Source organism: Pongo pygmaeus, chromosome X (genome assembly GCF_028885625.2).
Source record: "Pongo pygmaeus isolate AG05252 chromosome X, NHGRI_mPonPyg2-v2.0_pri, whole genome shotgun sequence".
Lineage (NCBI taxonomy): Eukaryota > Metazoa > Chordata > Mammalia > Primates > Hominidae > Pongo > Pongo pygmaeus.
This window is the reverse complement of record NC_072396.2, coordinates 77,202,736-77,227,659: the sequence shown is the minus strand read 5'-3', so window position 1 is coordinate 77,227,659 and position 24,924 is coordinate 77,202,736. Positions and strand designations below refer to the sequence as shown.

The 24,924-nt window shown below is 38.4% G+C and overlaps 1 pseudogene; it reads right to left on the bottom strand.

The window, feature by feature from the left end:
• LOC129024245 (alanyl-tRNA editing protein Aarsd1-like) overlaps window positions 1–24,924 on the bottom strand; it is a 129,451-nt pseudogene that overhangs the window by 59,212 nt on the left and 45,315 nt on the right.

Here is a 24,924-nt window from a genome sequence, read left to right as displayed (position 1 = left end):
TGTTGAACTGGTGAATGTCAATAAAATTTTCCACACATGATGGCAGGCACATAGGAGTCTCATAAATACAGAAGAAGCCTTTTATCATCTGCTCCAAGTTTTTCACTTCTCTGTAGTCTCAGGAAATGTCTCAGCCTCAGATTTCAGTTCTGGGATATAACTTGTGATAATATTGGTGCTGGATATATTACTGAGGTTCTATGGGGGTGAGTAAAACCAGAGTGTTTTTACTCTGAGATTTTGGTGACCCATTATGTTCTTGATGTCACACCTTACATACATTTATATCACATATGGCTAAACAAATTGTTGTAATTATTAATAGTTTTGTAGATGGACATCATGGCAGGTGCCCATAATACCATCTAATCAGAAGGCTGAGGAGGGAAAATTGCTTGAGCCCAGAAGTTTCAGACCAGCCTGAGCAACATAGCAACAGCCATCTCATTAAAAAAGTTTTGTGTATTAACCTTAACAATAAAGATATACATTATTTGTACACCACCATTACAGTATATCATTACTGTGAATTTGAGTTACTTACCTTTTACCAGTCAGTTTTATACATTCATGTTTTTGTTATGCATGAGCTGCTTCTATCAATTTGAAGAATTCCCTATAACATTTCACTCGTTTTAATGAATAATGAGAAAAAAGGTTAAGTCTTCAGTATCTGTGGATCCGTTAATATTTTCAGTTTATTTTCCAGATATATTAAAATTCTGTATAGTTCCATCCAAATATTGGAATTTAGGAATCATCCCAGATAATTTTCCCTGTCCTTTATTTCTCTGTTCCACCCTTCCTTTGGTAAGTGTTCACGTTATTTATCATTTTTCTTTCTCTTGCTTATAAGCTGTTACTCTCCTGTATTAAAACCATTCTTCTAGGTGCTTTACATATTTACATATTATGTTAACATAAAGACTCACGCTCTCCCTCTCCCTCTCCCCCCCTTCTTTCTTCGGTCTCCCTCTCCTTCTTTCTTCAGTCTCCCTCTATTTCTTTCTTCGGTCTCCCTCTGTGGCCGAGGCTGGAGTGTACTGCCGTGATCTCAGCTTGCTGCAACCTCCCTGCCTCAGGCTCCTGTGATTCTCCTGCCTCGGCCTGCCAAGTGCCTGGGATTGCAGGCGCGCACCGCCGCGCCAGACTGGTTTTTGTATTTTTGGTGGAAACGGGGTTTCGCCATGTTGACCGGGCTGGTCTCCAGCTCCTGGCCTCGAGTGATCTGCCCGCCTCGGCCTCCCGAGGTGCTGGGATTGCAGACGGAGGCTCGCTCACTCAATGCTCAATGCTGCCCAGGCTGGAGTGCAGTGGCGTGGTCTCGGCTCGTTACAACCTCCACCTCCCAGCCGCCTGCCTTGGCCTCCCAAAGTGCTAAGATTACAGCCTCTGCCCGGCCGCCACCCCGTCTAGGAAGTGAGGAGCGTCTCCGCCTGGCCGCCCATCGTCTGGGATGTGAGGAGCGCCTCTGCCCGGCCGCCCCGTCTGGGATGTGAGGAGCGCCTAGGCCCAGCCACCCCGTCTGGGAAGTGAGGAGCGCCTCTGCCTGGCCACCCCATCTGGGAGGTGAGGAGCGCCTCTGACCGGCCACCACCCCGTCTGGGAGGAAGTGAGGAGCGCCTCTGCCCGGCTGCCGCGTCTGGAAAGTGAGGAGTGCCTCTACCTGGCCGCCCCGTCTGGGAAGTGGGGAGCGCCTCTGCCCGGCCGCCCATCGTCTGGGATGTGAGGAAGCACCCATCGTCTGGGATGTGAGGAGCGCCTCTGCCCGGCCGCCCCATCTGGGAGGTGTACCCAACAGCTCCGAAGAGACAGCGACCATCGAGAACAGGCCACGATGACGATGGCTGTTTTGTTGAGAAGAAAAGGGGGAAATTTGGGGAAAAGAAAGAGAGATCAGATTGTTACTGTGTCTGTGTAGAAAGAAGAAGGCATAGGAGACTCCATTTTGTTCTGTACTAGAAGAAATTCTTCTGCCTTGGGATGCTGTTGATCTATGGCCTTGCCCCCAGTCCCGTGCTCTCTGAAACATGTGCTGTGTCAACTCAGGGTTAAATGGATTAAGGGCGGTGGAAGATGTGCTTTGTTAAACAGATGCTTGAAGGCAGCGTGCTCGTTAAGAGGCATCACCACTCCCTAATCTCAAGTACCCAGGGACACAAACACTGCAGAAGGCCGCAGGGACCTCTGCCTAGGAAAACCAGAGACCTTTGTTCATATGTGTTTATCTGCTGACCTTCTCGCCACTATTATCCTATGACCCTGCCACATCCCCCTCCCTCCAAGAAACACCCAAGAATGATCAATAAATACTTAAAAAAAAATAAAAAATAAATAAATAAAAATAAAAACACAAACATAAAAATTTTGAACTTCCTAAAAAAAATAAATAAAAAAAAATAAAGACTCACAAAATGCTGCAAATACAGTACCGTTTACACATACCACTCACTCAATTTTCCCCAGTGGTGATATTTTCCATTAACATTGTACAATATCACAACCAGCACATTGTCATTGGTGAAATGTGCACATTTACATGACATTTTATCACATGTATACATTTTTGTAACCACTGCATGAATCAGAATGCAGAACTCATCCATCATTAAAAACGTATCCCTTCCACTAGTCTTATAATCACATATGACCCTAACTTCTACCATCCCTAACAGATGAATACAAACAATGTTCTCCAAACTATTTAACTTCATCACATTAAGATACATAAAGATAAGCATTATGTTACAACTTGAAATGGGTTTTTCCTTCAGAATTGAGAATCATCAAAGGCTTATTTGTATAGCAGTAGTTTATTCCTTTTAATTTTTGAGTTGTATTACACAATACGGAAATAACAGACTTATTTAACTGTTTTTACCTGGTGAATAACATGTGAGTTGTTTCCATGTTCTGACTATTACAAATAAAATTTCTGTGAACAGTCAAGTGCAGGTTTGGTCTACACATAAATTTGCATTTCTATGAAATAGCCCATGACAGCAATTGCTAAGCCTAACTGTATGTGTGTGTTTAGCTTTAAAAGAAATCGCCAAATTATTTTCCAATGTGGTACAGTTTTATATTCCCATCAGCAATAAAGATTCAATTTTTTCTGCATGCTTCTCAGCCTTTGGAATAATTATGTTTTAACTATTTCAGCTACTGAAATAAATCTGCTGTAGGCCGGGTGTGGTGGCTCATACCTCTAATTCCAGCACTTTGGGAGGCTGAGGCAGGTAGATCACCTGCGGTCAGGAGTTCGAGACCAGCTTGGCCAACATGGAGAAACCCTGTCTCTACTAAAAATACAAAAAGAAAAAAAAAATTAGCCGGGCGTGGTTGCGGGCGCCTGTAATCCCAGCTACTTGGGAAGCTGAGGCAGGAGAATCGCTGAAACCCTGGAGGTGGAGGTTGCAGTGAGCTGAGATCGTGCCACTGCACTCCAGACTCGGCGACAGAGGCAGACTCCGCCTCAAAGAAAAACAAATCTTCTGTAATATCTCATCATAGTATTAATTTCCATCATGTCCTTATTGACATTTCCCTGTCTTCAGGAGAATGTTCTTTCATGACTTTTGCCCATTTTCTAATTTAAAGCTTTGGATTTTTAATACTATCTTTTGAGAATTATGTAAATATTCTAGCCATAAGTCCAATGTTGGATATGAGATTTGAAAACAAAGGGCCAGGCACGGTGGCTTACACCTATAATCCCAGTACTTTGGGAGGCCGAGGCGAGCAGATTACCTGAGGTCGGGAATTCGAGACCAGCCTGACCAACATGGAGAAACCTCATCTCTATTACAAATAACAAAAAACTTAGGCGGGTGTAGTGGCGCAAGCCTGTAATCCCATCTACTTGGGAGGTTGAGGCAGCAGAATCGCTTGAACCCGGGAGGCAGAGGTTGCGGTGAGCCAAGATCGTGCCATTGCACTCCAGCCTGGGAAACAAGAGCGAAACTCTGTCTCAAAAAAAATAAAAAGAAAACATTTTCCATGAATATAGTTTGTATTTTCATACTATTTATGGTTATTATGCAAAGTAGAAGCATTAAACTTTGATGTCCTTCCCTTTTTCAATTTATTTCCATTAATGAACTACCCTTTTGATGCTTTTTTTTTTTTTTTTTTTGAGAGGGAGCCTAGCTCTGTTGCCCAGGCTGGAGTGCAGTGGCCCGATCTTGGCTCACTGCACCCTCCGCCTCCTGGGATCAAGTGATTCTCCTGCCTCAGCCTACAGGGATCGGGATTACAGGCGTGCGCCACCACGCCCGCCTAATTTTTTTGTATTTTTAGTAGAGACGGGGTTTCACCATATTGGCCAGGCTGGTCTCGAACTCCCGACATTGTGATCCGCCCACCTCAGCCTCGCAAAGTGCTGGGATTACAGGTGTGAGCCGCCGCACCTGGCGATGCTTAAATCTTCTAATCCACAAATATGAGATGTCTTTCCACATATTTAGATATTACTCAACTCCTCTGACAACTTGTGTTATTCACAGTTCATGCTGAATTTCACTTTATCCCACAGTATTTTGCCTTAATATTGTAAATAAAAATGTTTCAATGATTTCACTTTTGACTTCTTTAATAATATATAGAAATACAACTGATTTTTGGATTGTAATCTTAAATCACAAAAACTTGCTGAGATGATCTTGTTATTGGAATCCAAATTTATTGGCTCCACTGGGGTTGTGTATGTACAAAACCATGTCATCTGCAAAAGGTTTTGCTGCTTCCTATTTAAAAATTTTTATTTCCTTCCATATGCAATGCAATTAATGTCACAGATACTTCCAGTACACTGTTGAACAGAACTGGCAAGAGTGTTTTATCCTGTCCTTGCTCCTCATCTTACAGAGAAAGCATTCTTTAAATAGTAAGTGTAACGTTAGTTTTGAGGGTTTTGGGGTTTTGTTTTGTTTTGCTTTGCTTTTTAGAGATAGGGTCTCACTCTGTTGTTCAGTCAGGAGTACAGTGGCATGATCATAGCTCATTGTAAACATGAACCTCAGCTTCCCAAGTAGCTAGGCCTACAGGCATGTGTCATCACATCTGGATTTTTTTTTTTTTTTTTTTTTTTTTTTTTTAAAGATACAGAGTATCCTTATATTGCCTAGGCTGATCTCAGACTTCTGGCCTCAAGTAATCCTGCTTTGGCTTCCCCAAGTGCTGGGATTACAGCCACGGTACCAGGTTCTAGTTGTGAATTCTTAAAATATGCCCTTTACTAGGTTGTGGTTTACTTCTTAGTTTACCAAATACTTTTTCCATCTTCTATTTTTTTTTCTCTCTTGTTTTTTTAAACATAGTCTTGCTGTGTCAGCCAGGCTAGAGTGCAGTGGCACAATCTCCGCTCACGGCAACCTCCACCTCCTGGGTTCAAGTGATTCTACTGCCTCAGCCTCCCGAGTAGCTGGGATTACAGGCAGCTGCCACCATGCACAGGTAATTTTTATATTTTTAGTAGAGATGGGGTTTCACCATGTTGGCCAGGCTGGGCTCAAACTCCTGACCTCAAGTGATCCGCCCACCTCAGCCTCCCAAAGTGCTAGGATTACAGGCATGAGTCACTGTGCCCAGCCCATGGCTATTACAAAGTCAAAAACAAACAAACAAAAAACAGATTCTGGTGAGGTTACAGAGAAAAAGGAATGCATATACACTGTTGGTAGAAGTATTAGGATTACAGGCATGAGCCTCCACTCCCAGCTGTCCACAATCTATTGAGATGACCATGTTGTTTTCTTCCTTCAGTCTGTTGCACTAATCATTTCCAGCTGATGAAATAACATTGCATTCCAGGGATAGACTGTACTGGGTACTGGTGTACATTCCTATTTATATGTTACTGTATTTGGTTTGCCAAAATTTACTAGGAAATTTCGCAGATGCACTCATAAGCGATATTATCACAGTTTTCCCTGTGTATGATGTTTCACTTTGGTATCTAGATAACAACAGCATCATAGAACCAGTAAAAAATATTACATGCTCTTCCAAGTTTTTAAAATATTTTCATCGAATTGGTAATTTTCATGTGTTTGGTATAATATACAAAAGAATCCATTTGAACTGGGGATTTACATGTGTGTCAGGGGCAGGGGTGAGAGTTTTTAAATTACCAATTTATTGTCTTCATTTGTTCTTGAATGAGTTGTGGTAGTCAGTGTCTTTCTAGGAATTTGCCTACTTCCACAAAGATATTGTTAAAATATTAATCCTTTGTATGGAATAAGGTCATTAGGAACATCACTTTTTACATTTCTCATTTTAGTAAAGCTGTATTTCATAAATAAGTCAACGAAGTGCTGTTTCTCAATTATTTTTAATTCTCTATTTCCACACTAAACTTTATGTCCTTTCTGCTTTGATTGTAATTTGTTCTTTTTTTACTGTATTTTCTAAAGTTGGAAAGTTAGGTTAGTAATTTGAAGTACTTCTCATTTCATTACAATGTTCATAGCTATTAATTTCACTGTTAAGCATTGCTTTCACACATCTCACAGAATTTGATATGTTGTTTCTGTATTTTCATTCACCTCAAAGTATTTTCTGATTTCCTTATAAATTCTCCTTTGACTTGTTGGTTATGTAACTTTTTTTTTTTTTTTTTTTTGACAGTCTTTGTCACCCAGGCTGCAGTGCAGTGGTGTGATTTTGGCTTACTGTCACCTCTGCCTCCTAGGCTCAAGTGATTCTAGTGCCTCAGCCACCCGAGTAGCTGGGACTACAGGTGCACACCAGCTCGCCTGGCTAATTTTCTGTATTTTTAGTAAAGACAGGGTTTCACCATGTTGGCCAGGCTGGTCTCAAACTCCTGACTTCAAGTGATCCACCCTCCTTGGCCTCCCAAAGTGCTGGGATTACAGGTGTGAGCCACCACACTCAGCATAACTTTTTAAATTTGCACAAATATGTATAGTTCCTATCTCTGTGTTATTTCTAATTTCATTAAACTTTAGTCATACAACATATTTTGTATAATTTCAATATTTTTAACCTTCATTTGGTTTGTTTTGTATGATGTTAGTGAAGACATTCCAGTTTTTTTGTGGTTGCTACCTGGATATTTCTATTTCCATCCTATTTCTTTCAACACTTTTGTATTTTATAAGCTGCGTACAACAGACACCTTATAGTTTGATTGTTTTTTAAATATCCACTTGGTCAATCAGACTGGTTTGGATAGCTTGATCCATCAGTATAGCTGGATTTAAATTTTCCATTATACATTTTAAAATTCTACGTCTATCTTCTTTTACAGAATTCCTCCTATACTACTTTTTATAAGTTAATATTTTCTTAAGTAATGTATTATCTTTAATGATTTTTCCCTCTATTATATGAAAATCCTTTTTAGTGGTTGCAGTAGGGCTTTTTTTTTTTTATAATTGACAAGTAATAATTGTATATAATTCTAGGGAACAATGTGATTTTTTGTATGTATACATAGTGTAATAACTAAATCAAGCACATTAACATATCCATAACTTCACCTACTTTTGTTGTGACTTTAATATCTACTTATAACAATTTTAAAATATACATTCAGTGACAATGGTCACCATGCTGTGAAATAGATGTCTAAAACTTACTTATTCCTCCTAACAGAAAATAGGTACTCTTTGACCAACATCTTGCCTTTGCCCATCTCTCCAACACCCACATCCTGGAAACCATAACATCCAACTTTCTACTTGTATGAGTTAGCCTTTCTTAGATTCCACATACAAATATAATGTAGTATTTGCCTCTCTGTGCCTGTCTTATAACACTTAGCATAGTATACTACAGATTCATCCGTGTTGTCACAAATGACAATTTTCCTTATTTTCCAAGGATAAAAAATATTCCAATATGTATATACAACACATCTTCTATGTCCATTCATCTGTTATGAAAACTTAAGTCCTTTCCATATATTAGCTTTGTAAATAATTTCAAAATAAGGGAGTGCAAGAGCTCTTCAACATACTGCTTCAATTCCTTTGGATATATACCTAAGTAGAGATTGCTAGATCATATAGTAACTGTACTTTTAGTTTCTTAAGGAACCACCATATAGTTTCCTAAAATGGTTATACTAATTTACATTCCCACTAACAGAATGTTGGGGCTTCCTTTTATCCACATCCTTGCCAGCACCTGTCTTTCATCCTTTTAATAATAGCCATTCTAAAAGGTGTAAGGTAATATCTTGCAGTTTTGATTTGCAACTCACTAATGATTAGAGATGTTGAGCATTTTTTTCATGTATCAATTGGCCACTCATGTCTTCCTCTGAAAAATGTAAGTTGAGGTCCTTTTCCCCCTTTTAAAGACAGTTGTTTTCTTGCTATTGAGCTTGGGTTTCTTAATACATTTTGGATATTAGCCCCTTATCAGATATATGATTTGAAAATGGTTTCTCAAAACCCGTGTCTTCACTCTGTTAACTGTACCCTTTGCAGTGCAGATGCTTTTTAGTTTGATGCAACTCAAGTTGTCTGTTGCGGGAAGTCAGGGACCCCAAACGGAGGGACTGGCTGAAGCCATGGTGGAAGAACGTGGATTGTGAAGATTTCATGGACATTTATTAGTTCCCCAAATTAATACTTTTATAATTTTTTATGCCTGTCTTTACTGCAATCTCTAAACATAAATTGTGAAGATTTCATGGACACTTATCACTTCCCCAATCAATACCCTCGTGATTTCCTATGTCTGTCTTTAATCTCTTAATCCTGTCATCTCGTAAACCGAGGAGGATGTATGTCGCCTCAGGACCCTGTGATAATTGTGTTAACTGCACAAATTGTAGAGCATGTGTGTTTAAACAATATGAAATATGAGTACCTTGAAAAAAGAACAGGATAACAGCAATGTTCAGGGAACAAGAGAGATAACCTTAAACTCTGACCGCCAGTGAGCTGGGCGGAACAGAGCCATATTTCTCTTCTTTCAAAAGCAAATGGGAGAAATATCGCTGAATTCTTTTTTCTCAGCAAGGAACATCCCTGAGAAAGAGACTGTGCCCCTGAGGGTGGGCCTCTAAAATGGCCCCCTTGGGTGTGGCCGTCTTCTACGGTCAAGACTGTAGGGATGAAATAAGCCCCAGTCTCCCATAGCGCTCCCAGGCTTATTAGGACGAGGAAATTCCCACCTAATAAATTTTGGTCAGACCGGTTGCTCTCAAACCCTGTCTCCTGATAAGATGTTATCAATGACAATGGTGCCCAAAACCTCATTAGCAATTTTAATTTCACCCCAGTCCTGTGATCTCACCCTGCCTCCATTTGCCTTGTGGTATTCTATTACCTTCTGAAGCACATGATCTCTGTGACCCACACCCTATTCGTATACTCCATCCCCTTTGAAAATCCCTAAGAAAAACTTACTGGTTTTACGGCTCAGGGGGCATCACGGAACCTACCGACATGTGATGTCTCCCCCGGATACCCAGCTTTAAAATTTCTCTCTTATGTACTCTGTCCCTTTATTTCTCAACCCGGCCGACACTTACGGAAAATAGAAAAGAACCTACGTGACTATCGGTGCAGGTTCCCTGATAGTTGTCTGGCTGCTTTTGCTGCCCATACTTTTAAGGATGTATCCAAGAAATCACTGCCCAGAACAACATCATAGAGCTTTTCCCCTATATTTTCTACTAGTAGTTTTACAGTTTCAAAGGCAACACTTCAGGCTTTAATCCATTTTGAGTTGATTTTTCTATATGCTATGAGAAAATGGTCCAATTTCACATATAGATATACAGATATCTCAAAACTATTTATTTATTTATCTATCCTCTCCCCATTCTGTGTGCCACTTTTGTCAAAAATCAATTGGATGAAAATGCATGAGTTATGTCTGGGCTATCCTGTTCCACTGGTCAGTGAATCTGTTTTTATGCTGGTACCACAGTTTTTTGATAATGGATTACAAAATCAGGTAGAGTGATGCCTCCAGCTGTGTCCTTGTTGCTCAAGATTACTTTAATTATTTAATGTCTTTTGTAGTTCCATACAAGTTTTAGAATTTTTTTGTATTTCTGTAAAAAAAATAAAAAATAAACATTGAAATATTGATTACACAGAATCTGTATGTTTCTTTTGGCAGTATGAAAATATAACAATATAAATTTCCCAATCCATGTACAAAGAAAAATTTCTATTTTTGTAATCTTCAATTCGTTTCATCAATGTTTTCACTACAGATCTTTAACCTACTTGGTTAAATTGATTCATAAGTTTGTTTACTTAGTAAATAGTGTAAATGTGATTAGTTTCTTGATTACTTTTTTGGATAGATTGTTGTTAGTGTATAGAAATGCTACAGACTTAATTGTCAATTTTGTACGTAGCACTTTATGGAATTCATTTTATTAGTTCTATAGTTTTTTGTTTTTTTTTTTTAACGGAGTCTTTAAGGTTTTCTAGCTATAAGATAATCAGGAGAGACAAGTTTTTTCTTCTTTTCCTACTTAGATGTCTTTTATTTCTCTTGCCTAAATGCTCTTGCTATGACTTCCAGTACAACACTGAATAGAAGGAAAAAAACTGGCATCCATATCTTGTTCCCGATCTTAGAGAAAAAGCCTTCAACTCTTCAGTGTTAAGATTTCAGCTCTGGGCCGGTCATATAAGGCTTTTAATGTGTTGAGACATCTTCCTTTTATACCTAACTTGTTCAGGTTTTTATCATGCAAAGATGTTAAGTATTGGGCCGGGCACTGTGGCTCACGCCTGTAATCCCAGCACTTTGGGAGGTCGAGGAGGGTGGATCACCTGAGGTTAGGGGTTCAAGACCAGCCTAGCCAACATGGTGAAACCCTGTCTCAACTAAAAATACAAGCTACCTAGGCATGGTGGCAGGTGCCTGTAATCCCAGCTGCTCGGGAGGCTGAGGCAGAAGAACCCGGGAGGCAGAGGTTGCAGTGAGCCAAGATAGTGCCACCGCACTCCAACCTGGGTGACAGAGCAAGACTCTGTCTCCAAAAAAAAAAGGTTAAATATTGTCAATTCTTTTTCTGGAAGTATTGAGACATGTAGTTTTTGATGTTCATTTTAATGTGATCTATCAAATTTATTGATTTATGTATGTTTAACCATCCTTAAATGCAAAAGATTATCTCCCCAAGTGAATATGGGAAAATGATCTTTAAAATTTGTTGTTGAATTCAGTTTGCTGGTATTTTGTTGGGGGTTTCTGCATCTATGTTCATCAAGGATATTGGCCTGTAATTTTGTATTCTTTTAGTACGTTCATCTGACTTTGGTATCAGGTCAACGTTGGCCTCATAAAGTGTGATTGGAACTTATTCCCTCCTCTTCAACTTTTTTTATAAAGAGTATGAAAAGGATTGATATTAAAAAAAAAAAAAGAAAAGGATTGATATTAACTTTTCTTTAACTCTTTTCCCATTTAGGAAAAAAAAAGGGCGGCTCACTGCCAGGACTTAAATATTTTACATAAACATGCGCTTTGAGGCTGACGCAAATCTGACTGATTTTCAATGTGAAAATAAAATGCAAAAACTGTTCTTGGAGTTATTTCTAAACAGAACATCACAGTCATCTGAATTGTCTATTTCTGAAGAAAATCAATGCATCTTTGGACAATAACTGTTCAAGAATATTAACATCATACACAGGAATACGTTTTCTAGAATTTGACATTTTCAGTGATTGAAAGTTACTATACTTTGTAAATGGAAATACCACTACTAAAGACAGAATGCTATAAATAGAAAGATGTGTTTTGCTTCCAAAGTCAATATACTAGAGCAATACGAAAATAATGAAAGCAAGATATTTCGTAGCAAAGTTATCTCAGGGAAATGCTGCAGCCACAAGGGCCACCAGCGAGTTTGGGGCAAACAGGAAAAGGGTTAAATGTCTGGTAGAATTCAGAAGGGAATCTATAAGTTCCTGGTTTTCTTTTATGAGAAACTTTTAATTATTGATTCAGCCTTCTTACTCACTATTGGACTGTCTTTTTATTTATTTTATTGTTCATTGCTTATTTTTTTTAGTTTATCAAAATATCCCCTCAGTTTTGTTGGTATTTTCTATTATTTTTCTAGTCTCACTTATTTATACTATAATCTTTGTTATGTTCTTTTAGTTCTCTTAGGTATACCATTAAATTGTTTGAGCTATTTCTTCTTTGTACTTCTAGACATTTATTGCTAAAACTTCCCTTTAGTAACTGCTTTTCTTGCATATTATAAGTTTTGGTATTTTGTGTTTCCATTTTTGTTTTTCTGAAAATAACTTAATTTCTTCCTTGAACCACTGATTGATAATATGTTATTTAATTTCCATGTGCTTGTGAATATTCTAAAATTCCTCCTATAACTGATTTCTAGTTTCATACCATTATGGTCAGAAAAGATATTCAATATTACTTCAATCTTTTAAAATTTCTTAAGACTTCTTTTGTGACCTAACATATGATTTACTCTGGAGAATATTCTGTGTGCACTTTTGAAAAATATGTATTCCACTGCTGTTGAACGGAAGACTGCATAAATGTCTTTTAGGTCCATATGGGCAACTTTGGTTTTCAATTGTGGTTTAAGTCTGATGTCTCCTTATTGATGTTCTGTCTGAATGATCTCACCATTGCTTAAAGAGGTGTGCTGAAGTCCCCTCAATTATTGTATTACATTTTATATTTTCCTTCAAAGCTTTTAATATTGGCTTTATATATTTAGGCGCTGTAATGTTGAGTGCATATATTTATGACTTTTAGACCCCATGGATGAACAGACCACTTTATCATTACATAATGACCCTGTCTCTGCTTAAAAATTTTTACTTTAATTCTATTTCATTTGATGTAAATATTAAGAGATCTGCCTCTGCTCTCTGTTAGTTTCCATTTACATGGCATATCTGTCCATCCTTTCACTTTCAATTTATATGTATCCTTAAAAATGAACTGTCTTGTAGGCAACATATAGATGGGACTTTTCAAAATCCATTCATCCACTTTATGTACTTTGATTAGAGAATTTAATCTATTTACATTCAAAGCACTTATTGACAGGTAAAGAATTTCTGCTGTCATTTTGCAATTTGTTTTCTGGTTCATTACAAATTCTTTGCTTTTCTCTCCCTCTCTTGCTGTTTTTTTATGTGATTCAATGTTTTCCTTTTTATATTTTGCATATCTACTAAGGGTTTTTTGCAAACGTTGTGGTTACCATGAACCTTACACAAAGTCTCTTACACTTATGAGACTATTTTAAATTAATACAACTAAAATTAGATCAGTTACTCAAATGCTATGCTTTTACTTTCAACCCCACATTGTGTTCCTGATGACACAATTTATATTTTATAATTTGTATAATTTATTGTTGCTACAAGTTAATTTTTTGTCTTAACTTTTATGATAAATACCTAATTTGTTTTCACACCACCATTATAGTATTAGCATATTCTCAGTTTGACTGTGTACTTTTTTTGTTTTGTTTTGAGATGGAGTCTCGCTCTGTCACCCAGGCTGGAGTGCAGTGGTGCCATCTTGGCTCACTGCAGCCTCCGCCTCCCAGGTTCAAGCGATTCTCCTGCCTCAGCCTCCAGAGTAGCTGGGATTACAGGCGCATACCACCACGCCCGGCTAATTTTTCTATTTTTAGTAAAGATGATGTTGTGCCATGTTGGCCAGGCTGGTCTCGAACTCCTGACCACAGGTGATGTGACTGCCTCGGCCTCCCAAACTGCTAGGATTATAGGCGTGAGCCACCGCACCCAGCCAACTATGTACTTACTTTTGTCAGTGAGTTTTATACTCACGTGTTTTCATGTTTCTAATTAGCACACTTTTACTACAGCTTGAAGGACTCCCTTTAGCAATTCTTCCTGTGCAGGTCTAGTGGTGGTAAACTCCCACATCTTTTGTTTGATAACTTTATATTTCTCCTTAATTTTTGAAACACAGGATAGCTGGAGATAGTATTCCTAGATGGCAGTGTTTTCCTTTCAGCTTTTTCTACATATCACGACTGCCTTCTGGCATGAAAGTTTTCTGGTGAAGTCTGCTGACAGTCTTCCATGGATCATTTTGTATGTAAGAAGAGACTATTCCCCTGCTGCTTTGAAGATTGTCTTTTACCTTTATTTAATTACAATATGTTTTGGTGTGAGTCTCCTTGGATTCATCATACCTGATGTTCGAGATTCTTAGATCTAAATTTCTATTTCCTTGCCAGAATTATGAGGTTTTCTGACATCATTTCTTCAAATATGTTTTCTGTCCTTTTCCCTCTATCTTCTCCATCTGGTAACGTATAAATTATTCCCCTTTGAGGATGTCCCAAAAGTCTCAAACTATCTTCAATCTTTTTTCTTTTTTCTCCTCACATTACATGATTTCCAATGGCCTATCTACAAGTTTGATAGTCCTTTCTTCTGCTTCATCAATTCTGCTGTTGGACACATTAAATTTTTGAGTCCAGTTATTGTGTTCTTCAACTTTATACTTTTTGTTATCTTTTATTTCTTTATGAAAATTCTCAGTTTGTTCATGCATTGCTCCCATGACCTCAGTGAGCCTCTTTATGGTTGCTGTTTTTAATTTCCTGTCAGGTTAATCACATATCTTCATTTCATTAGGATTGGTTTCTGAAGACTTATCTTCTTTTATTTAGAATCTGTTTCCGTGTTTCATTTTTCTTGACTCAATGTGTTGATTTCTGTGAATTAGATAAGATAATCTCCTCTACTAGTCTTGTTAAACTGGCCTTGGGTAAGAGAGATTTCTCTCCAAATAACCCAGTGAAAGATCTAGATGCCTCTTTGTTCTTCTATAACCCACTTTTACTGGCCTCCAGAGGTGAGGATGAACTAAGTCATAATTTTGCCTTGAGACAGGTACTGGTCCCTCATAATGCAGCTGGAAGGGTTAGTGTTATATGTGTGTTCCAGTTCCTTCTTTCCTTTGAAGAAACTGAGAGACAAAGTTTACATCATACTGATTTTGCACCACACCAAGTAGAGAATTTGTGGTAGATGCCTGTAATCTCTTTGAGACTACTCAATCTGAAACTGAGGAGATAACTTCTGAATGTTTCCAAGTTTGAAAATCACCTATTCTCGCTGGACGTGGTGGCTTATGCCTGTAATCCCAGCACTTTGGGAGGCTGAGGCGGGTGGATCACCTGAGGTCTGGAGTTCGAGACCAGCCTGACCAACATGGAGAAACTCCGTCTCTAGTGAAAATACAAAATTAGACGGGCGTGGTGGTGCATGCTTGTAATCTCAGCTATTCAGGAGGCTGAGGCAGGAGAATCGCTTGAACCCGGGAGGTGGAGGTTGCAGTGAGCCAAGATTGCGCCACTGCACTCCAGCCTGGGCAACAGGAGTGAAACTCCGTCAAAAAAAGAAAAGAAAAGAGAAAAGAAAAGAGGGGGAGGGGAGGGGAGAGGAGAAGAAAGAGGGGAGGGGAGGGGGGAGGGAAGGTGAGAGGAGAGGAGAGGAGAGGAAAGTAGAGGAGAGGAGAGTAGAGGAGAGGAGGAAAACTACCTATTCTCAGTGGTACAGGAGACTCAGGAATGAAGAGCTCTTTCAACTCCAGAGCTGGGTGATACAGGAGCCAGTACCTTGAATGAGGGATGTAAAATATGGGGCAGTCAGTATGTGTACTAATTACTCCCAGGGAAAGTCTGCAGAAACGAATTCATCACCAGAGCAAGCCAAGTAGGAAAACATGGGAAGTACCCAATCTCACAATAAGGCACAGTGAAGTCACACAACCTCCTGCCAGTAAGGATTTGGAAGCCTGGACTTATTGCTGGAGCAATCTGAAGAAGAAATTGCAAAGAACATTCATCTCCCTTTAAGGCTTCTTGAAGTCTCACAAACTCACTCCACACAGAATCTCCAGGCCAATATGTTGCTGGAACAAGACTGGTACATAAGAAGGCAGGTGAAGTACATACAGTCCTTCGCATATAGGATAAGAGAGGTCTGTCTCCCAGTCTCCTTCCAGGGAGAGATTACAAGGTTATACATATCTGGAGAAAGCTGGGAAGAAGGCATGGTGGGTTTTGACCCTTCCATTTTTGCTCACTGAGGCCTCAAATCTCTTTCAAGGGAAACTATAGACCTGGATTAATCACTAGAGCAATCTAGGGAAGACATAGGGAGTGCCATCCCTCCCATTAACGCTTGAGGAGGTTTATGCTTCATTTGCTACATGGGCTCCTAGGTGCAGGCATGATAGAAGACAAAAACACAAGAAGCTGCTAGAAATGTGCAGCCAAACTGTTTCCAGTGAGAAGCTAGAGGGTATACTGATCCCAGGAGATACAGCTGTTGGCAGTGCTCCTGCAGTTCAAGCCCCCACCCATTCTACTGTTCTTCAAGGAACTACTCTAGTGCCAAGTCCTTGTGCTCCTCATATAATGGGATTTAAGGGCCAAGCCTTCTGGTAGAGAATGTAAGAACTGGGACACTATATGTGTGCTATCAATCAACCCGTCACCCCTCAGGAAGAGGGTGGGAGTTAAGGATTCTTTCCAAATTGTACCAGCCTGTGCTCAAGGTGAGGTTTAACCATCAGTATACCTCAGTTTATCCTTCCCATTTTGTTGCAGATATTTTCTCAATCATCCAGTGTGTGAGCATCCTTCAACTACATTTTGGCTTTCTCTTGGATAGAATTGATCCACATGCATGTACTTACTTGGTGTATCCATGAAAGGAGGGACAAAACAGGCACCTCCAATTCTTTTTTTTTTTTTTTTTAATTATACTTTAAGTTCTAGGATACATGTGCACAACGTGCAGGTTTGTTACATATGTATACATGTGCCATGTTGGTGTGGTGCACCCATTAACTCATCATTTACATTAGGTATATCTCCTAATGCTATCCCTCACCTAGCCCCCCACCCCACGACAGGCCCTGGTGTGTGATGTTCTCCACCCTGTGTCCAAGTGTTCTCATTGTTCAATTCCCACCTATGAGTGAGAACATGCGGTGTTTGGTTTCTTGTCCTTGCGATAGTTTGCTGAGAATGATGGTTTCCAGCTTCATCCATGTCCCTACAAAGGACATGAACTCACCCTTTTTTATGGCTGCATAGTATTCCATGGTGTATATGAGGCACCTCCAATTCTATTATGTCACTGGCATCTCTCTAGGACTTTTCTTACACGTCCTAAAGGACTCTACTTCATATTTATACTAATATGAGTATAATATAGAAATATTACCTCTGTATGGGCTGGGCGCAGTGGCTCATGCCTGTAATCCCAGCACTTTGGGAGGCCAAGGCGGGTGGATCACTTGAGGTCAGGAGTTCAAGACCAGCCTGGCCAAAAGGTGAAACCCCATTTCTACTAAAAATACAAAAATTAGCTGGGCCTGGTGGTACGTGCCTGTAATTTCAGCTACTCAGGAGGCTGAGACAGGAGAATCGCTTGAACCCGGGAGGTGGAGATTGCAGTGAGCTGAGATCACACCACTGCACCCCAGCCTGGGCAACAGAGCAAGACTCCACCTCAAAAAAAAAAAAAAGGAAAAATCATTATACCTCTATATATCTCTGTAACTTCTCCTCCCTTTTGAGCCATTATTATAATACAATAAAATCCTCAAAATTATATACTTAGTTATATAATTTTATATAATCAGGTCAGAGAAGAATGGTAAGATAATTTTTTGTTAGCATTTTATTATCCTTATTATTTCTGGTTCTTTTATATTACCCCTGTGGATATGAGTTACCATCAAGAATTATTTCCTGGCCAGGTGTGGTGGCTCACGCCTGTAATCCCAACATTTTGGGAGGCCCAGGCGGGCAGATCACCTGAGGTCGGGAGTTTGAGACCAGCCTGACCAACATGGAGAAACCCTGTCTCTACTAAAAATACAAAAAATTAGCCAGGTGTGGTGGCTCATGCCTGTAATCCCAGCTACTTGGGAGGCTGAGGCAGGAGAATCACTTGAACCTGAGAGGCGGAAGTTGCGGTGAGCCCAGATCGTGCCATTGCACTCCAGCCCGGGCAATAAGAACGAAACTGTCTCAAAAAAAAAAAAAAAAGAATAATTTCCTTATTACAACAGTTTTGTTCTCAACCACATCCTTTGTGATATTAAATAGATCTCATTTCTATATGTTATAAGCTCACAAATACAAATATGGAAATGCTGCACACAATACACATATATGAATATTTATAAGTATACAGTGTATAGGCATATATGCCAGCTAATACATAAAAAATATGCATTTATACTAGCCTCTATAATTATTACATAATTATGACTGGTACTCTGATTTTTCATAGGAATTTCAATTACAGTTTGGGGTCAGTATTCTTCATTCTCAAAAATTAGCTTTTCTTACAAGATGGGTCCGCCAAGAACACATTCCCAGTTTTTGTTTATCTAGCAATGTCTTTACCTTGATTTAAGAATGTCAGTCGTACTTCAGGTAAAATTTTAAATTTACTTCTTCTACACTATTAATATGTCATACACCTCCACTGTGGCCTTAATTATTACTGTATTATTAGAGTTTCCTTGTACATCAGCCATTATTCTCTTCATGCTTCCAAGATTTTTTTTTTACTTTCACAATTTTACTTTGATGTGTCTAAGGGGGAATATATTTGCAATTATTATACTTCAAATTCTTTACACTTCTTGGATGTTTAATTTTTTTCATAATATAGAAAATTTTCAGGTATTATTTCTTTAAATATTTTTTCTCTCAGCTTGTTATCCTCATGCTCTGGCACTACTACTGCACATATGTTGGTATTCTCAATGGCTTCTGGCATTTCTCTGAAACTGCATTTTACTTACTTCTTTATTCCGTATTTTTTAAACTGGGTGATTTCTATCAATCTATCTTCAAATTCAATGATTGTTTATTCTACCAGTTAAAATCTAGTATTAAACCTCTCTAATGAATTGTAATTTTTGTTATTATACTTTACAACTCCAGATTTCCATATGGTTCTTTTCTATAATTCTTACCTATTTATTTATATTCTCTAGTTGCAAAATTATTGTAATTATATCATTGCCTCCTGAGGTATGGTGTCCTCTAGTTCTTTTAAGATATTTATAATGTCCAATTTGAAATATTTGTCTGCTTAGTAATACATCTTAGGCCTTCAAAGTTGAGATGTTTTGCTAGTCTTCTTCCCCATAAGGTCATGTTTTCTTACTTCTCTTTACCTCTCAATTATTTTTGTTGCTGAAAATTAAACATTGTCAGTAATATATGGTAGCAATACTGGCTACCATCACTCCAGGACAAGGTGTTACTATTTACTGTCTTATTTTTACTAATTGGCTGTAATATTTTAGTGAAGTCTATTTCTCCTACAAGACCAGCCTGACCAACATGGAGAAACCCCGTCTCTACTAAAAATAAAAATTAGCCGGGTGTGGTGGCGCATGCCTCTAATCCCAGCTACTCGGGAGGCTGAGGCAGGAGAACCACTTGAACTGGGGAGGCAGAGGTTGCAGTGAGCCAAGGTCATGCCATTGCATTCCAGCCTGGGCAACAAGAGTGAACTCCATCTCAAAAAAAAAAGGGTAGGAATATGAGTCCCTCATGGTACTAAACAAATAAGGGAGAAGGGAGGTCTTGTGCTTACAGTATTTTGCTAAGGCCTGACTAGTAAATCTAGCAGGGGTACTAGAGTTGCAAAGTAACCATGGTAAAGAATGAGCAAGGAAAGGGGTAATCAATGAATGCCAAATCCAGGGGGAATAGATCTTAAAATGTCTCACTACCTTATCATGAAAGCATTCTGTATCTAGACTGTAACAGTGTGAATAGTCTGGTTGGGAGAGTGTACTACAGTTTTACAAGGCTGTGGAAACACTATAGATGACAGAAAGCTAAAAACACATGACAACCAAATGTAATACCTGCTTCTAGACTGGATCCAGTATTAAAGAGGTTAAAAATGCTATTAAGAAAACATTTTTATAAAACATGGAAGGTAGTTTTTAGACAAAAGTATTATATCAGTGTAAATTTATGAGGTTGACAAATGTACTGTGGTTATAAGTAAGGGTGCTTAGGAAGCACCCACAGAAAGTATATTTCAAAATAGCTAAAAGATGTAGAATGTTACCAATACAAAGAAATGATAAATGTTTGAGGTGACAGATAAACCAATTACACATGGTATGTATGTATCAAAATATCACGTGTCCCATAAATATGGATAAATATTATGTATCAATTTAAAAAACTGTCTCTAAACATCTTGCCAAAAGCCCTCTAGGGGGCAAAAACCACCCCTGGTTGAGGACAACTGGACTAAATGCATCATACATTCGATCCTACCTGAGTTCTGTGAGGGTAAAGAAAAGGGATGACATGAAGAAAACCTTGAATTTTGCTGAATTTGCCAGAAAACAAATAAAAGCATCTGAATGAATGAAACAGGGAAAAAAAACACAAATCTCATAAAATCACTATACCTTTCTACCTATTCCCTAGAGATGAAAGGAAGAATACTGACAAGACTATCTGTTTCTTATAATATAAATAACTAGTATACAGATGCTAAGCAGAATATTCTCTACAATACAGGAATAAAAGTAATAGATCTGGAGTTAGGAGGCATGAGTTCTCACTAAACAGCTTCATTTCATTGGGCTTTAGCTTAATGATCTGTAAAATGGAGGTGTCGTGGGAAGGCAGTAGAGAGGGCTATAAATAGATTTCTGAATTTTTTTAATTCAACAAATGTCAATGACTTATATTCTAGGTACAATAGTCATTATTATATAAATGATGAAAAGACAGATCTCCTCCTGCAAGGAGATTACAGTCTATTAGAATGACAGACAAAATTAAAAAACAACTACAATAACTTATATAAGCATTATAATAGAAGCATGTACAAAGAGCAGCGGAACCCTAGAAACGTAACCCAAATCTGCTTAAGGAATCAGGAAAACCTTTACAAGGAAGTGGCATTTGAGCTAGAACTTGAAAGATGAATAAGAATTTTGTGAGAACACAAGAAGGGGGAAGATATTCCAGTTAGAAAGGCAACTGCACAGAGATTTGCTGCTTTTTCAAAAAGAATAGCATATTTAAGGAACTACAAGCACTGCAGTGGTGCTAGAAGATAAATGGAAAAGAGGTGAAAAGAGATCAAGCTGAATATCTAGACTAAATTATGAAGCTTGTATGCCATGAAAACTGTTTTACTACTGTAGATGATAATTCAAAATTTATGTGGTAAACAGATCACCCTTGTAGTAGTGTAGACAATAAGATTGGAGGGGAACAAGCCAAGAGACCAATCAAGTGACTATTGCAATAGTCCACATTAAGGTAGTGAAGGCCTACAAAAGGACAATGGTTGTATAGACAGGAATAAAGAATACTGAGGAAAGAGAATGGGCAGAACTTAAGTCTGAATGTTGGAGGGATTATAACCAATGTTTATTGAGAATTTTGCTAAGTACTTTTTTTTTGGTAATACTTCATTTAATCCTTATAATACTCCTAATAGGGATGGAAAGCAGTCCAACGTGCTAAAAGCTAATTTGCCAAAGAATAAGTTTGCCATATTTACCAAATATTTGTTTTAGGAAATATTTATCCTGGATATATTTAATAAAGGTATCCTGGTTAACTTTAAAAAGAAAGAAGAAAGGACACTGGCTGTAAATAACTACTGTGGTTACACCAGTCCAAACTTCTGGAATATCCCATAAGTCAAAAATAATAAGTGAGAAAAACAAGTTGCAGAATAAGTAAAATATAGATAGCATTTTTAAAAAACTTTAATAACATAGAGAATGCCACTTTTTATTAGTATATAGCTATACAGTAAAAGTATTTTTAAAATGCATGGTAAGGATATATGACTTCAGAATAGGACTTCATGGTGGTATGAGATGGAAAGGTACAAAACTTCAATTGTATCTATGATGTATTAATTTCTTAAAATCTGAAACAAATATAGTAAGGTATAAGATTTGTTAAAGCAGGGTAGTGGTAATAAGTGTTCAGTATGTCATTCTATGTATTTGCTGTTTGAAATATTTCATTTAAAAAACTCCTTTAAAAACTTTAGACGCTAAGCTTGCTATTTTACACAGAATAAAGTCCAAGTTATCAAGGAAGGTACTCTAGGTTCTGTACACTCTAGACTCAAACTGCTTTTCCTATTGCATCACGTACTGCTCTCCACCTAACATAACCCATATGTCACAGATAAAGTCAATATACCATTCTAGGCCGGGTGCTGTGGGTCGCGCCAGTAATCCTAGCACTTTGGGGGGCCAAGGCGTGTGGATCACTTGAGACTTGGAGTTCGAGACCAGCCTGGCCAACATGAAGATATCCATCTCTACTAAAAATTAAAAAATTAGCTGGGGCTGGTGGTGGCACATGCCTGTAATCTCAGCTACTTGGGAGGCTCAGGCACCAGAACTGCTTGAACCAGTAGGCAGAGGTTACAGTGAGCCGAGATTGCACCAATGGACTCCAGCAAGACTCTGTCTCAAAAAAATAAAACTACGGTTCTAAATATGCCATAAGCCTGAAAAATAAAATTATTTTGCTCTTATTTTCTCTCAAAATATTCTTTTTCCCAATCTGTATCAGGAAAAATTTACACTAATTCTTGAAAGCCAAACACAAATTTGACCACCTCTCTGAAATCACCTTTGAAAACCAAATTCAAAATGAGCCTTTCTCTCTGTTCCACACTATGTACTTTATTCCTTTACTATTGCAACATGTCGCATTGTCAATTCCTTGTTCACTGAAGATAAGGGTTTATTACTGTTGTTGATCTTACCAAAGAACCAGATTTTGGCTTTTTAAAGTTTCTCTATTATCTGTTTGTTTTCCACATCATTGATTCCTACTCTATTGTTTCCTTACTTGTACCTACTCTAGGTTTACTTTGCTGTTCTTTTTCTAGCTTGCTAAGGTAGAAACTTTGGTTACTGACATTTAGACTTTTCTTCCTTTATAATAAAAGCATTTAAACTATAATTTGCCCTCCAAGCACTGCTTTAGCTACATTCCATGAATTTTGACATGTTATATTATTATTACCATTCGGTTAAAAATGTCTTCTAATTGTGATTTCCCTTTGACTCATGATCATTTAAATTTGTGTTGTCTAATTTCCAAATATTTGGATCATTCCTAGATATTTTAATAATTTCTATTTTAATTTTACTTCCGTTGTGGTGACAGAACATATATAAATTTCAATCATTTTAAATTTATCAGCTGGGCATGGTGGCTCACATCTGTAATCCCAGCACTTTGGGAGGCTGAAGTGGGAGGATCACCTGAGGTCTGGAGTTTGAGACCAGCCTGGCCAACATGGTGAAACCCTGTCTCTACTAAAAATACAAAAATTAGCCAGGCATGGTAGCATGCACCTGTAATACCAGCTACTCGGGAGGCTGAGGCATGGAGAATAGCTTGAACCCAGGAGACGGAGGTTGCAGTAAGCCAAGATGGCGCCATTGCACTCCAGCCTGGGTGACAGAGCAAGAGAGACTGTCTGAAGAAATAAATAAATTTATCAAGACACACACAAAAAATTTATCAAGGCATATTTCATGGTCCACCATTTGGTCTATGTTGAATATATGATGTACAATTGATAAGAATATCTTCTTCACAATTTGGGGAAGTAGTGTTCAATACTTATCAATTATATTGAGGTGGTTTGTAGTATTCCTCAGATCATCTATGTCTTTACTAATTTTGTTTTTTTGCTAGAAATTCTATCAATTGGTCACAGTAGGGTGGTAAAAATCTTCAGCACTAATTGTAAAAGTATCTTTTACCTCTTAATTTTGTCAATTATTGCTATATATACATTTTTTTCTCTTTTTTTTTTTTTTTTTTTTTTTTTTTTGAGATAGAGTTTCACCATTTCGCCCAGGCTGAAGTGAAGTGGGGCAATCTCAGCTCACTGCAACCTCCGTCCCCCAGGTTCAGGCGATTCTCCTGCCTCGGCCTCCCAAGTAGCTAGGATTATAGGCGCCCACCACCACACTCTGCTAACTTTTGTATTTTTAGTAGAGACCGGGTTTCACCATGTTGGCCAGGCTGGTCTCGAACTCCTGACCTCAGGTGATCCACCCACCTCAGCCTCCCAAAGTGCTGGGATTTCAGGCGTGAGACACTGTGCCCAGCCGCTTTATATATTTTTAATAAAAATATAAATTTTTTATAACCATATATAAATTTATGATTGCTACCACTTTCTGATGAATTGATACTTTTAACATTATGAAAAATCCCTCTTTATTTCTGATAATACTCTGTCTTTATGGTCTATTTTGTATGTATTAATAGCACTACCTCACCCCCAGCTTATCTGTACCTTCAAGGGTTTCTTTTTTTTTTTTGAGATGGATTTTCACTCTTTCGCCAAGGCTGGAGTAAAGTGGCGTGATCTTGGCTCACTGCAGCCTCTGTCCCTCGGGTTCAAGCAATTCTCCTGCTTCAGCCTCCCAAGTAGCTAGGATTACAGGCACCCGCCACCATGCCCGGCGATTTTTTGTATTTTTAGTAGAGATGGGGTTTTGCCATGTTGGCCAGGCTGGTCTCCAACTCCTGACCTCAGGTGATCCACCCACCTCAGCCTCCCAAAGTGCTAGGATTACAGGCGTGAGCCACCGTGCCCAGCCTGTACCTTTACATTTTAAGTAAATTTCATGTTGATAGCATATAAACGGGTCTTGCTTTTTAATCCATTCTGATAATCTCTGACTTTTAATTGAAGTGTTTAGCCCATTAACAATATAGTTGCTTAAGATTCCCATTTACTTATTTTCTATTTGCTTTCTCTGTTTTTTTTGAACCTCTATTCCCCTTCTTCATATCGCACTGCAAACAGGGATGTGTTATTCAAATAACAATTTCAGTGCCTACCTTCATATCGCACTGCAAACAGG